The sequence below is a fragment of the Artibeus jamaicensis genome, unplaced genomic scaffold (genome assembly GCF_021234435.1).
Source record: "Artibeus jamaicensis isolate MK-2021 breed Jamaican fruit bat unplaced genomic scaffold, CSHL_Jam_final contig_1127, whole genome shotgun sequence".
NCBI lineage: Eukaryota > Metazoa > Chordata > Mammalia > Chiroptera > Phyllostomidae > Artibeus > Artibeus jamaicensis.
In genome coordinates, this window is record NW_026521219.1 from 1,380,683 (window position 1) to 1,395,945 (window position 15,263).

A 15,263-nucleotide genomic window follows, 5' to 3' on the forward strand; every position below is an offset into this window, starting at 1 on the left:
GTCAGGGGCATCAGGGTCCTCAGAGCCTGATGTGCTCATCTCCATGTTGGGACCCTTCCACCCAAGGCAGCTCTGGGGAAAGTCACATTTGAGTTAGTGCTCTCATGGGTTAAGGGGCCAAAGAAACACCAGAAAACTCATTACAATTCAGATTATGGTTTCACTCACAGACAGTCTGATTTAGCAGGACTGAGATGGAGCCCGGTCACCGGCATTTTCAACAAGAATCTCAGGTACTTGTGAAACACTGGCCAACTTTGTATCTTCTTTTTGCCTCTGCTTCGGTATGATTCTGACCCATACAGCTCTGGTCAACAGCCCTTCTCTTGGCCCAGTACCTTCTGAGTTTGCAGTGATGCCTGCCGGCCTGGAGAACTCCACCTCTGCAGGCAGCACTGAATGTATGGCCATTGATTTCCACTCAATCCGAAGGGCAGTATATCTTCCTTATTTTCTCACTCGGAAGCAGAAGGCAGGGACATCGCTGTTTCTACCCCACATGACACCTACAAGTACTAAAAACAAAAAACAATGTTTTTTACGAAATATAGTTGAAGATTATTAACTCAAGGAAAAGACCTTCCTCTTTTAAGCAGAGGGAGACTTTTTTGTTTGTGGTTTTAGGTGATTAATTTTAGTGATATTACCAAACAGAAGAACAGAATCTTAATGAGTAACAGGCATCCCCACTTCTCTCCCAGTCCTACACCCCCCCCAACTGCTAAACAGAAGGCCCTGTTCTTCACATTAAAAGCCCATCTGTCCATCATTTCAGAAACATTTATTGGATGTTTACCGTAGGGAAGCTGCAGTTTTCAGGTTTTGAGACATACAGTCTCTATTCTGAGGTGCAGCTCCCCACACTACTCTGTAAGTAGCTCATCCACCCAAAGAGAGGAATCCTGAAAACCAGGCCCAAATTCCACCACCCAAGCTTGTGCTGATTGTGGAGGGTGAACCTGAACAACCTGGGCAAATCAGGGACACAAAACCTCGTTAGTCTCTGCTAAGCTCTTAATCAGGAAATGATACAGAGGTGGGCTGAGCAGGCTGTGTTGGCTATGTACCCCTGGAGACAAAAAGTCAACCAGCAAAAAGGAGAGAATAAAGGTAACTCACAGAGAGATGAGAACTTGTGTGGCCCCCAGAGGGCGATTCACTGAGAGAGCAGAGTCTGCATGCCGCCGGCCTTCCTGCTGCTAGTGCCAGTCCTCCTGAGGTCTCCTTGGACTCCTAGACCCTATCATCAATTGCCCCTTCATTTTTTTGTTTGTTTACTATATGAATTTGAATAGGTTTCTGATATTTGCAAACAGCTTTAGGACAACTGTTTATCCTTCATTCCTTCCTAATTTCTTCCTTCTGCAAATCAGTGAGTGAAGGAAAATCTTCCTTAGGCTCACAGAACTTGGATGCCTACAACTTCTTTAAATAAACCCAACTTAGGGTCCCTAAGTCTACTTTTTGAGTAGTAAGCATAAGGGGTCTGCTTCTGTGTTTTCCCCATGCAGATATCTCTGGCAAGAATAGGTGTGAGGCATAAAACAACTAGTGATTTGCTTTTTAAAATAGATTTTCGGCTTTCATATGTTTTTATCTCACATAGCGCTAGAAGCTTCATCCGGTACCTGTACTCTTTCTTTCTCCAAGACATACTGAACATCAAAATGCGTGAGCCCGTCTAACCCACTTGGGATTTTCATCCTGTAGCTCTTCACCAACTTTGGATACACAGTAAAGAGTTCTCAAAGCTTTTGCTTGAATGAAAGCCAAGCTCAAATTCCAGGTTTTGATTCTGAAATTATAACACCACACATTTTTCCTTCTTGGGCCCACATTTACAAAGGAACACAATTATGTGAAGAGCAATCATTTTAATTCAGTCACTGTCTGGGACCAAGTCTCTTAGGCAACTTTACAGTACTGAGAATATTTTTCTTTAATCGACCTCCTTATCCAGACGAGAACTGTCCCTCTCAGCAGTTTCATAGGAAGCACATTTATACTTACTCTAAAGACGCATCCAGGGGTCAGAAGGAACGTCAGGCTCATGACTTCGTAGTACAGTCAAAGTCCTTCAGTGAAAAGTAATTCCCTCCGCTGAACTCACTGGGCTTTTCCTGGTCTGAGTTTCCAGCAGACTCTCCTGTGGCCTGAGGGACCCTGAGAAAAGAGCTGCAAGCTGTGGGGCCAGGCTGAGGCCAGAACCTCTGATAAGTCTGAGGAAAGGGTCCCCGTCTGGAGGTTGGTCGAGCTCTCTGCTGGTTCCGAGCTTGAAAGCAAGGTATTAACACATGAGTGTGGGGAAGGAGGCTCATCAGAAAAAAATTTTAATCAGCATTATAAAGAGATAAGCTTACTTCATTCTAATCCTCCCCAGGTTTTCCTGTTTCTCCCCATTTATGAAAATTATGAATGGTATTTAAATATTGTTTTGCAAGAGAACTCCAGTTCAGGTTAAAAATTACAGGAAACCAGAGGCTTCTGGACAAGGCAAGATTCAGAAAAGTCAGCCTACTTTAGCCAATAGCTCATTCATTTTCATGAAGTAACAAGATTATGATTGTCCAGTGTTCTTACCCTTGGTGACTGTTTTTTACCTAGCAGGAAATACTCATCAGCCAAGGGGGAAGAGATTCTTATTTTCACAGTAGGAATTTACATGAACCCATAAAAATCTAGCCTGTTCCTATGGTCCCCGTCTTACTCCCATCTCTTGCTTCTCCCTCTGTCCCTTTCTCTGTTCTCTCTTCCCTCTGCAGGATCTTACACCAATTTATGCAACTATCTCTTTCTTCTCACTCTGAAGTGATATTCTTAAGCCTGCAGACTGGCAGCAGCAGTAGAAAGCATGTGCAAATGAAACTCGTTTATTCTGATGAAGTCTTGAATGGGAGACTGTCATTTGCTCTCAGCCTCATTCTCTGTGACCTTGACTCTGGATTTCTTCCACCTCCTACAAAGGGCGATCTTCCCAGACCTGAAGTCCTCTGTATGTTTGCACTCTGCACAATGATCTGTTTTAATAGTTTTAGATCTTCTACCACATCGTACTGACCACTTAAATGGGGTGGTTGCATGCTTAATAATTTATTATTTTCTTATATACATGTTTTTACAAAATCCTCATCATTTTCAGTTGCGTGGTATTAGAGGCTTTGGAGCTATACATAAGAGAGATTTGGATTCAGAATGTACTCTCCCAACATTCTATGCTAAAGGGGAAATTCTTTTTCACAATCCTACCACTCTTATTATCTCTTCTATTAACTAATAATAGAAGAGATTTTTATTGGTTTTTTATTGTTTTTGTTTATTTTTTCCTACTGTTTTGTTTTTTAGCTTCTCTAAGTCTCAGTTGCTCAATCTGAGATATCAAGGATATTTGACTCTGTAGTTCATAATGGCTCTTTTAATTCCCAAATTTTTGTAATGTTGTTAATAAATCAGTTTCTCCTTGTTACAAACATCTTTATTTTGTAACTGTATTTAGAAGATTTACTATTAGTAGTGATGTTGGTTTGGTAATGCGTTTTGAAAATTAAATTTATTGGGGTTGCTTTGATTGAGAAAATGATGTAGGTTTCATGTGCACAGTTCTACTCTCAGGAGCTATTTCTAGAGTTTGTTACAAAGGACTTTACAATCAGAGCACCAACCAATAATAGTGCTGAAGCTGAGATTCATTATCAACCAATTTCTCTAAGCATCAGTTTTTACCAAGACAGAAGGAAACATTTTTTAATTTTTATTATTTTTTAATTTTAAAAAGATTATTATTATTATTATTATTATTATTATTTATTTTTAGAGGAGAAGGAAAGGGGAGAGGGAGAGAAATATCAATGTATGGTTGCCTCTCATGTGTCCCTCGTTGGGAACTGGCCTGCAACCCAGGCATGTGCCCTGACTAGGAATCGAACCTCAATCCTCTGGTTCACAGTCTTGCACTCAATCCACACTGAGCTACACCAGCCAGGACTAGGAGACATATTTATGATGCCCTGAAGACCTATGATGTGGCTACACATGTCAGAGTCTTGCTGCCATCTCAATTTAGGATTTTTTTCTACATTTATGTGATGTTTCCTATTGTCAGAAACCCAAAACTCCAGAACCTTCACGTACTTCCTGGCTGTAAAAGAGTTTGGAGCCAAATTCATTGTCCAAATATTATAATATGCCAAATGCTGTAGCTAGGAAAGCATCTATTTCATTTCAAATGGATTTTGTTCTCTATTGTCCTCAAATGCCTTGCTTAGAGAGTTTTAATGTGCAGGTGTGGGCAAAATGCAAGACTTCAATTCACAGTACAATCTCCAATTCCATGCTGATACATTTTCAGGTTCTTGGTTACAAATTAATCTACTCACTTCTGCTGGCAGAAGCCATAAGATTTATTCTCCCCTACAGGCATCGCTGTTGGAGAATTAAATAGCTGTTCTGAAGGATTAGAGTGGGAGAAAATGGTGCCACAGGGTTATCCATAGCAGGTGAAAGTGGAGAAGCTGCCCCGAGACTGGAGTAGATCATGCAAGCATCTCCTGCTCCCCGGTGGGACTGCATATGCATATGCAGATCCTGTAAGTTCGAAAGCCTGCAGTTTCCCATCTCCTATACCCCAGGGGACACGGCCAGAGCAGCGTAAGTACATATGTTATCTTGCTGAAAACTGTAACTCCATTGAGCTCAGGCCTGCAAACCAGACAATCGCGGTTTGATTCCCAGTCAGGGCACATGCCTGGGTTGCAGGCCGGTTCCCTGCAGGCCAGTTCCCAGCAGGGGATGCGCAAAGGGCAACCATACATTGATGTTTCTCTCCCTTTCTCCTTTCCTTCCCCTCTAAAGATAAATAAATAAATTTTAAAAAAACCTGTAACTCCTTGGTCCCTTTCTAATTCAAAGGCCTTCTTGCGGGGCCCAGGACTATGGTTTTTTCTCAAGTCAAATGTACAAGCTTAATAGTCCCCTAAAATGGTGCAGTGTACAACCTTTACAGCTGTAAACAGCTGCCTTATTGAGTGCTTCTCATCATCTGGCTTAGAGCCTTTTTCAGTTCCCACCTATAGCTCTGATGAGTCCAGCGATGCTCACACTCTAATAAACACTCAGAAATCTGTTTCTCAGGAAACTCCTGATGTCTTTTAAAACAACACAGTAGATGCTATCACTGAAAAGAGTGACCTCTGTCTGAATGACCCCTTTCCTGTGTCCAGGAGAAACTCAGCAGAGGAGGAAAGAAAAACTGGGATGGAGATTTCTGAGACACAATTAAGAAAAAAGAGATGAGTCGGCTTAAATAAACTGAAGCATGTATTCAGTTGTTGATATTATTTCTGAAATAGTTTCCTAAAACAAGTCTTATTTCAACAGTATGCTAGTTGCCAGGGGCCGGGGTGGGAGGAGGTGGACAAGGGAATAGAGGGGATAAATGGTGATGGAAAAAAATACAGTAACACTTAAAAAAGAAAAAAAAGTCTTGCTTGTTTGGTGCTAAAAAAAGCAGAAATGAATTTTAATGTCATCTAGTGGAGTTTAGCTTAGATTTTCAGCAAACTGAAAGTGTCTGCAAGAAAGATGTAGAAGGCCCTGGCTGGTGTATCTCAGTGGATTGAGCACGGGCCTGCGAAACAAAGGATTGAGGTTCGAGTCCCAGTCAGGGCACATACGTGGGTTGCAGGCCAGTTCCCAGCAGGGGACCCACGAGAGGCGACCATACATTGATATTTCTCTCCTTCTCTCCTTCCTTTCCTCTCTAAAGATAAATAAATAAAATCTTAAAAAAAGACAGATATAGAGATACCAGTCTGACTTCTTTGAAGAGCAAATGAGATCTAAACGGCCTTTAAACTCATGTGCACTAGCTCTAGACAACACATAAATGGCTGAGCCCTTGTCTAGAAACAATAATCTTTGCTCAATCACATTGCAAAAACTCCATCTTACCTACCGATCAATCCATCTATCTATCTATCCATCTGTTCACCCATCCACCCATCTTTGCCATACTCCAGTTTTAGGAGAAAGGAATGTGATATCAAAGAGATCACATCAACCACGTTCAGAGGAGGTTTGGGGCTGGTACACACTCAGCTTATCTCCATATCACATCAAAAGATAGAGATGCTTAAATGTGGCTAGAAGTCATGGCACCACAGCAGATGAGGATCTCGTACATCCGTACACCACTCAATTGTCTCCATTTAACCAATGATTATTTTTCAAGCAGGAATAAGAAAAGCGAATGATTTAGAATAAATCTCAATAGTAAGAGAAAAAAAGGTTTAGCTGAATTCTGAGTTATAACTCCTAAAAAAAACGAGAAGAAACATCAATGTTGGTTCCCTCGTCTTTATTCCACTCAAGTTATTTTTCTTAGAAAATGAAAATCTCATCATGTATTTGAGTATAGAAATGAAACCCACAATCCCTGGTATGATATTAGCTTATGGAAAGCCTGAATTGGAAAAGGCAGATTAACTACTAAATTATGTTAAAGGCAAAATGATAGGCCATTGCTAGAAGAAGGAAAGAGAGAGAAAGAAGAAAAAAGAAAAGCAAAGAGAATAAAGGAAAGGAAAAGAAAAGAGAAACGAAAGAAAAGGGAAGAGAAGAAAAGAAAAGAGAAACGAAAGAAGAAAAGGGAAGAGAAGGGAAGGGAAGGGAAGGGAAGGGAAGGGAAGGGAAGGGAAGGGAAGGGAAGGGAAGGGAAGGGAAGGGAAGGGAAGGGAAGGGAAGGGAAGGGAAGGAAGGGAAGGGAAGGGAAGGGTAGGGAAGGGAAGGGAAGGGAAGGGAAGGGAAGGGAAGGGAAGGGAAGGGAAGGGAAGGGAAGGAAAAGGAAAAGGAAAAGGAAAAGAAGAAAAGAAAAGAAAAGAAAAGAAAAGAAAAGAAAAGAAAAGAAAAGAAAAGAAAAGAAAAGGAAAGAAAAGGAAAAGAAGGCCTGTCCTGGGACGTGGCCTCTAAGCCACCCCCAGCATTGCTAAGTAGAAAAGACAGCATGTCCATCATCCCAGAGTTCCAGAAGCGTTTTTCTGCATCAAGTATGGAGAGAAAGGTGTAAGCCTTTCTGAAAGGACTTGCATTAGCTGTAGAAAAGAGGGGTGGGGAAGGTGAAGTGGGGCTAGTGCTACGATAGGCAGAGTAGAGTCCACAAGGAAGAAGCAACTGCTCCTGCAGATTAGCCATGGGCAGCAGATGGAAACAGGACTGTGTAAATAAGATCAGAAGCTCCTGGGATTCTACGGTGTCTGGCTATTCTCTCTTTTGGATAATTGTGGAAACAGCCACCTGGAAATTAATTCTAAATTCCAACAGATAAACAAGAATGTGAGCAGTCTTTCGTCATAACTGGTCCAAAATTATTAACAGGCTATTTTGTCTCTCTTACTCTCCAGTCTCTGTAATTTTAATATAGTACATCTCAGAATTTTTTCTTGTCAATTATTTCTTGAGGTTTGTCTGCGAATCTCAGAGAAATGTCCCCTACACAGATCTGGCAGCTTTGCGCACCTGCAGAATACCCAGTCTTCTATACTCCCAGGACATTCGCAGCTTGTGAAATACATCCACCCCAGAAGCCAGCAAACTGAAAGACCAGCATGTAACATTCTACCCCACCTGCATTTGCATCCTCACTCTCTGCTTTATCTGTCTTCATAGCGCTTTTTATTGCCTGATGTGATTTTAACTATTTGTTTATGACCGTCTGCCAAATGAGAATGCAAATTCTAGGAGAGAGTGGACTTTTGACTGTTTTGTCCATTGCTAAAACCTGAGCACTTTTGGAACAGTACAGGTGCACTTATCACAGCCTGACACGATTTTAACTATTTGTTTATTACCTGTCTACCAAATGAGAATGCAAATTCTAAGAGAGAGTAGATTTTTGACTGTTTTGTCCATTACTATAACCTGAGTACTTGGCATAATAATGTTACCCAATAAATAGTACTTTTTGAATAAACAACTAATTAAATTTTGGCAAATTCCATTACTGATTTGTCCCTTATTTGCCTTTATTATGTAATAAATAGTAAGAATGAGAATGCTAGCTGAAAGGGCTCAGATGTTTGTGGCACTCTAAGCTATTAAAGAAATGCCAGTGGTCACTTAAAAGTTATTTTTACTATGGAAAATATCTTATGTTTCCTTAAGTGTTTGATAGCTCTTTGCTTCTGGTTGATTTCTTCCTAATTATGTGTTGACACTAACTGAGAGATCTGAACACTTAATACCAAAATATAAAATCATCTAAATCAAATATTTTATTCCACTTGGGCGTTTAACAGAAATACACAATCCAGCATCAAAAAGGAGACATTTAGCAAAGCTATGCTCTGAGTGTTCAATAAAAACTTTTCCCACAGGACACTAAAAATATTTTTTTCTTTGTAAAATGCAAAGTTACATTAAAATTAGCCAGACAGAACCTCTGGTTCTCATTTTGACAGGTATAATAAAAATCCTTTCTTAATTGATATTTATTTGGGATCAAGTTTAATATTATTTAACTTTATTTACCAGGCACTGTATTTAAAAAATGATTTTATACTTGCAAAGACTAATTCACAGAAACCTCTCTCAAATTGGACTTCAGAGGACCTGTAGCAGGAGCTCTCCAACTCTACCACTCGTCATTTTACTTTGTTTTGTCTTTAATTGATTTGGGGTCAATATGACATTCTAGATATGTACCTCTAGAAAATGGTATGCATTACATACAAATTCTTTCTCTCCAGGTTGCCTTTCAATGGTGTGTTTTAATAAAGTTGTAAGGAAGAAAGAAAAATTTACCTCTACCCTTCCAGATTCTTGGCTGAGATAATAAAGCAAACTCATTTAATAAGGTGTATACCTCTTGTTTACATAGAGGATACCTAGGAAAACTGAGTAACTCCTCCAAAGGGCCCAGCCAAGGCCATAAATACTATCTCCAGCTAAAGACGAAAGACCATATTGGTGTGGGGAAGCCAGTTATGGGAGGTTACTGGGTAAAGCACAGCAAACAAGGGTAAGGTTGTTATGCAGACTTAAGTCTTTTTCTTCTCCATTGATTAGCATTTCTAGAAATTTAGAGTCATTCTTCCTTTGGGTACATAAGAGAGAGACACCACTACCAATGGAAATTTCTGTTATAAGTGAAAATGTCTTTCTACAAAATGGTAACTTTTATTCAATTTTCAGAGCTTCTCTTGTGCCTGCAGTTTCTTGAAAATAAGCAGCCTAGGCTGGGATGACAACATGCAGTGCGAACAGCTCTCAGGCCCTTGCACTGGCATCTCTGGAAGGGTCCGAGATAGTTTCATGTGAACAGTTCTAAAAGCAGTACATCCAAAATGGTGGCTTTCTTCTCAGTACTGATAGAGGAACTTAAGAGTTAAAGATTTTTATTTATGTACCCCTATATTCATAGATGCACTACCTATTCATAATAGCCAATATTTGGAAACAGTCTAAGTGCCCATCAGTAGCTGAGTGGATAAAAAACTTTGGTACATTTACATAGTAGAATACTACACAGCAGGAAAAAAGAAGGAATTCCTACCTTTTGCGACAGCATTGATAGAATTAGAAACTATTATGCTAAGTGAAATAAGTGTGTAGGTGAAAAACAACTGAAAAACAAGTAACATATGATCTCACTTATAAGAAGAATCTAATGAACAAAATTAACTATTGGGCAAAAATAGAACCAGAGGCATAGAATCATGGGACAGACTGACAGCTATAAGAGGGGAAGGGGAAGAGGTGGGGACTGATCAAAAGAAGGTGAAGGGATTAGTCAAAGAACATGCATGAACGACACAATGGTGTGGGGATTGACTATGGAAGTGTGCAGTGGGCTGGCTGGAGGAGGGTGAAGGGGGGAAAATGGGACAACTGTAATACCATAAACAACAAAACATTTTTAAAAAGGATTTTAGCTGCAGTCATAGTTGATAGGCTTAAATGATTAATGCATGTGGAAAGCTGTTATTCCAGGAATTGGAATGCATGACCACATGACTCCAGGAGGTCGGCAAGCAATTCAATCTGTGCCCCAGATTCTTGACTGTTTTGTCCATTGCTAAAACTCGACTCCAGGGGAGTGTGCAAGCCCTGGAGATGGCATCTGAGGCCTTGTGTTCTAGGGAGGGCACTTCCAGAAATGCAGCTGAAGAATTGTTGATCAGTAGAGAAAGCAATACTAAAAAAATCACTGCTGGACTGCAACCCTTATCTCATTAACCTTTCTTCAAACCCCTAACCTACCTTTTTTTTTTTCGCCTTATAAAGACATTGTCTTGAGATGAGACTTTACAGTGGTTTTTGAGGATATATAATCTGCCCTTTTCTCAGAACCCCAGCATCTGAATAATGTGCCCATAAAGATTCAGTCCTTGTCTCTGCCTATTGGTTCTGGTAGTGACAGGCAGCGCAAACACTGACTTTCCTGGTTTCAGTACCAGTATGAAGTGGGTAGATTTTTGAAACCTACATGTTGATGTTCTCCAGAATTTGACTAAGCCTGCAATAACCAATTACTGGTGATCAGACACCTTATTTAAGTGGCTGTCAGCTTTAGTAAAAGGCCTGATAAGGCTGTGTTGGACAGTTACGAATATTTTGTTGTGCTTGCTGCTAAAGAACTTTGTGTTTCTATTAAACCCTATAAACATCCAAGGAAAATGGAATGATTTACTCTTCTCAAGTGAGTGCTTAATTTCAAGAAGCACAGGGTTTACTATAAAATGAGAATACTTTACAGATGTAGAGAGTTAAAACATCTAACTGGAAGTACAGCAGATGTCTACTTGAAATACATTCAGCAAATTTACCTGAAGCAGTTGCCATGGAAATTACGACAAAATTAGAACAGCTACCAGAACACATCAAGGAGCCAATCTGGGAAACAGTACGAGAGGAAAAAAAGGAAGCAAATCATAAAGTTTGAGGGAGACCAGTTAGGCTGAAATGAGAGTGCTTCTCGTTGAAAGGATTTTGAGTCCAGGTAACTGCTCTGTTGAGTCCACAAGTCCTGATTGGTTGGCAGCGGGGGAGGGAACATTAAGGATGTGATGGATGGACTATAGTGAAAAAAACCCAGTTTATTTCTTTATACATATTATCATTTCAGTTCTGAATTTAACAAATATGAGTGAACCACTTTGACTACAAAAAATAATGAATAAATAACCAACCTAAAATAATGCTTATGCCAAGAGGCATATTTTGGGGTTAACAAATTTTGTTTCCATTCCAGGTTAAATTTATCTATCTTTCCAGGGATAGTATTTTTGTGTCCTAACGTGGACAAAAAAGGGGCCATGTACTAAACTTGACAAGCTCGGGGGAAGCTCTCGTGTGGCCTTACAAACTCAGAGACCCAAAGTAACTACATAAGGATGATCTAAAATGAAAACTTCTTCACTAGAAAGTGAGTCATATCCTAGGTCAATAACTTCCTTGATGAAGGTCAGTCTTTACCTTAACTGAGTCTGTCTATTGTCTTATAACGTGCCTTTAAGACGTCAACGTTACCCCCTTTTCTCCAGACTCCTCAGCGTACAATCTCCCACAGACCACAAGATCAGGAAACACTCATTTTCATCTCATTGCTCAGAAACCATATATATGTGCTGTAAAAGCTCATTGTTAGCTATGCAACACCTGCTGGTGTAAAAGGAGTATTGTCTCTTCTTTCACTCTTCATCCAGTCTCAGAGATTCACCTGCCTTTCTTTCTCCTGCCTCTCTAATCCGCTGTTGAACTTTATGTAACCCTCCTTACGCCACCTCCTTTGATTGTAGTGTGTAAAATAAACTGCAAAACTGCCATTCTCTGGTGCATTTCCTCAGTCTGTTGGAATTTTGCTTCCCAGAAATTGTCATCAGTTTGGCTAAAATAAATTCTTCTAAGACTTTTTCTTAGGCTGGATGTTCTCTTGTTGGCAAGTATTTAAGAAATCATCCTTTAATGTCATGAAGATATTGTTCTATGTTACTTTGTGAAAGCTCTAGTGTTTAGATGTTGACATTTATGTTTATAACATATCTATAATTTATTTTCGTGCATGATGTAAGGTTCCAATAATCCCATATATAAACCCAATGGTTCCAATACTATGTATTGAAAATGCTTTCATTTCCAACTGCTCTTACGTGACACTTTTTTTTAAAAAAAAGATTTTGTTTATTTACTCTTAGAGAAGGGAAGGGAGGGAGAAAAAAAGGGAAAGAAACATTAACGTGTGGTTGCCTCTCACACACCCACAATGGGGACCTGGCCCACAACCAAGCTTGTGCCCTGACTGGGAATCGAACCACCAACCCTTTGGTTGGCAGACCATCATTCAGTCCTCTGAGCCATACCAGCCAAGACTCATGCCACTTTTATCATAAGTCAGGTGACCACATATTTCATGTTTCTAAGCTCTCTTTATATTGTATTGCTTTTTAATTTTTTCTTATGCCAGTTCCACACTTTCTTGTTATAATATAATTACTTAATATACCTCTTAAAAGTTGTTTCTCTATATTTCTGGCTAAAGATTCTTTGATTGCCTTTTAATAGAAGGATGATTTTTATAATACCATTTTCTATCAAAAGTGAAAAAAAATCAGTCTTTCCTCTAGTACAGCTAATCAAAATTTACATCTCATTTTTTTGAGTTCAGGAAAGTTCTGTTCAGCTTTTCAAATCGCTGTTTAAAGATGTAAACATGTTACAATTTTTGTGAAATGTAGAAAAAACAACCACCCCAATTTTTAGAACTCAGTTATAGATATACTCTATTCGTATACTGCTAACAGTTTGTGCACCACAAATAGAAACAATCGATAACTTCTGCTGTGCGTGGTTTCCATAAAAAAGGTATGGTGAAGGTAAGATTATATACCCTGCACTATCAAGTATATGCCTGAGGGGAATCACAGTTTGCCACCCTAAAATTATGCCTTTTGGGATATTGATTTTTTTAAGTTAGTTATTTTTAAGAAATAAGACTCAGAAATATGTCTGCCAGTCAAGGAGAGAGGCGCAAAAGAAAGCAGTCCTGCTGACACCTTAATTTTGGAATCCTAGCCTCCAGAACTATGAGAAAAGACATATCTAATGTTTAAGCACTCCTCTCACCAAAAAAAAAAAAAAAGACTCAGAAATAGCCTTTGACCCTCCCTCTGCCTGCTGAAAGGAATTCTGATAGAAAAACCTTCCTTAAGGGAAGGAAGCTAACACCTTAGTGTTAACACAATGCAGAGTAAATGCGGCAGAGTGAAACCAAGCTAAGTCCATTGGCTGGACTCCCCTCCGTGTCCCAGTGCTCTGGGTGGGCCAGCAAAAATTTGTTAACCAAATCTTTGCTCTTTCTCATTTTTCTGTGAATTTTCTACCTCCCCTTTGAAGTCCCAGACCCCTGCCTCCCTCTCCTTGTTCCAAAATCGCATATAAGCCTCAACTGCCCAGTGCATTCTAGGGCCTCAAATTCTTAGGGAACCCCTGCATGTCTGCAGATAACAAATTTGGTTATTTTCTCCTGTTAATCTGTCTCATGTTAATTTGATCACTAGTCCAGCCAGAAGAATTTAGAAAGGCAAAAGGGAAGTTGTTTTTTTCCCCTAATGCCTGAAACAAGAACACTTCCATTCTGACTTAAGCATCACTGAGAAATGAATTCCCCATTTAATATTTTATAGGTCTGCTGATTAGAAAACTTTTCCACAGAATAGCTTCTGGCATGATTTTTCACATCCGTTTTCTCCCCTGCCCCCCATACATTTCCCGCTCCAGGCTTCCCAAGACAAAGTCTTGGTGTATCGCTGTAGCCTCTGGCCTCATGCCCTCAGGTCACAGCCCTGAAGAGTGAGCACCTGGGACTCAGGCACTTTCCTGCAAGCCGTTCTTACAACTGAAGGCTAGTAATACGCTTACTGAATACGGAAGTGACTTACCGGTAGATCCGCATACATATGTCACAATAATCTAATATTAAATACATTCCCAATTCAAATCTCCTCATTTAAACACCGCAAATGTCCACAGCCACCATTCTAAAGCTAGCAAACAGATATATCAACTGAGAAAAGAAAGACATAGCAGTCTGAATTGGCTATGATTAAACTATCTTGTTCAACACATTTTACCGAAACATGTAATCATGTGAACACAATGTTAGGGCATCTCCAAGGGTCCCGAAAAGAAACAGTGCAAGCTCCACAGTAAATCTGCCTCTGACTGTAAATTTCTATACCAGCCATAAGTATTTTCTAATACTTATGGCTGGTATAGAAATATCCAATAATGCATAGTTAGTAACTCTGCTAAATTCTCTTAAAACTGAAATTTTACCTGTAGATTCATCTGAATTTTTTCTTTCAAAATTGTAATACTCATAAAAATACCATTTCCTTATTGATTGTCTCAGCTGTCTTACTTTTCTTTCCTTATTGCCATTGTCAAGGCCCTTGGTTCCCAGATGAGTGAAAGTGGCTGGAGTGGCATCCTTCATTTCTAGTTAAAGTGTGCCAGCAAGCACAGCATTTCTTGGAGATGTTTTTCAGATACTCTTTCCAACTTGAAGGACCATTCATTCTCTTTATACACTTCTAAAGCTTTTAATCATGAGGAGATACTCAATTCTTTCTACTGCTTTTCCTGCAGCTATTGAAATGATAGTATAATTTTCTCCTCTAATATCTTAATATGGAAAATTGTATTGATTGATCTTTGAATGTCAAAGCAATCTTGAGTTTCTGGGATTAACTCAAGTTTGTATACATATTACTCCTTTTACAAATCATTATATTTGTTTATTAATTTTTGAAAGATTCTTGCATCCACGTTTATTGGTGGGATTGGCTTATATATTTTTGCTCCCCTGGTTTTAGTATCAATGTTATGTTATCCTTACAAAATGACTCAGGGAGTCTACCCTGCTGTTCTACTCCTTGGATAAGTTTTGATAATGTAAGCATAGTTTGAACTTGGAGTTTTTCTTATGGTAAAATGTTTTATTTCTATTTCTTTAATAGTTGTAGATGCATTATTTCAGGGTTTTTTTGGCATCTGAGTCCGTTTTGGTAAGTTATCAATTTAATTATCTTTTAACAGGACCAACTTTTGGCTCTTTTTACCCTCTCTATTTTATGATTTGTTTCTATTTCAAGAAGTTCTGTTCTTATCTTTATTTTTTCTTTTTGCTTTCATTGGCTTAATTTCCTCTTCTTTTTAATTTCTTGAGATGGTTGCTCACTTCACCTATTAGCAACATTTATTCTTTTCTGATA

At 39.3% G+C, this 15,263-nt stretch overlaps 1 pseudogene; it reads left to right on the forward strand.

Moving 5' to 3' along the window:
* The window catches only part of LOC119050611 (28S ribosomal protein S10, mitochondrial-like), a 36,428-nt pseudogene extending 25,495 nt beyond the window's left edge, over window positions 1-10,933 (forward strand).
* The last annotated feature ends 4,330 nt before the right edge of the window (window positions 10,934-15,263 follow it).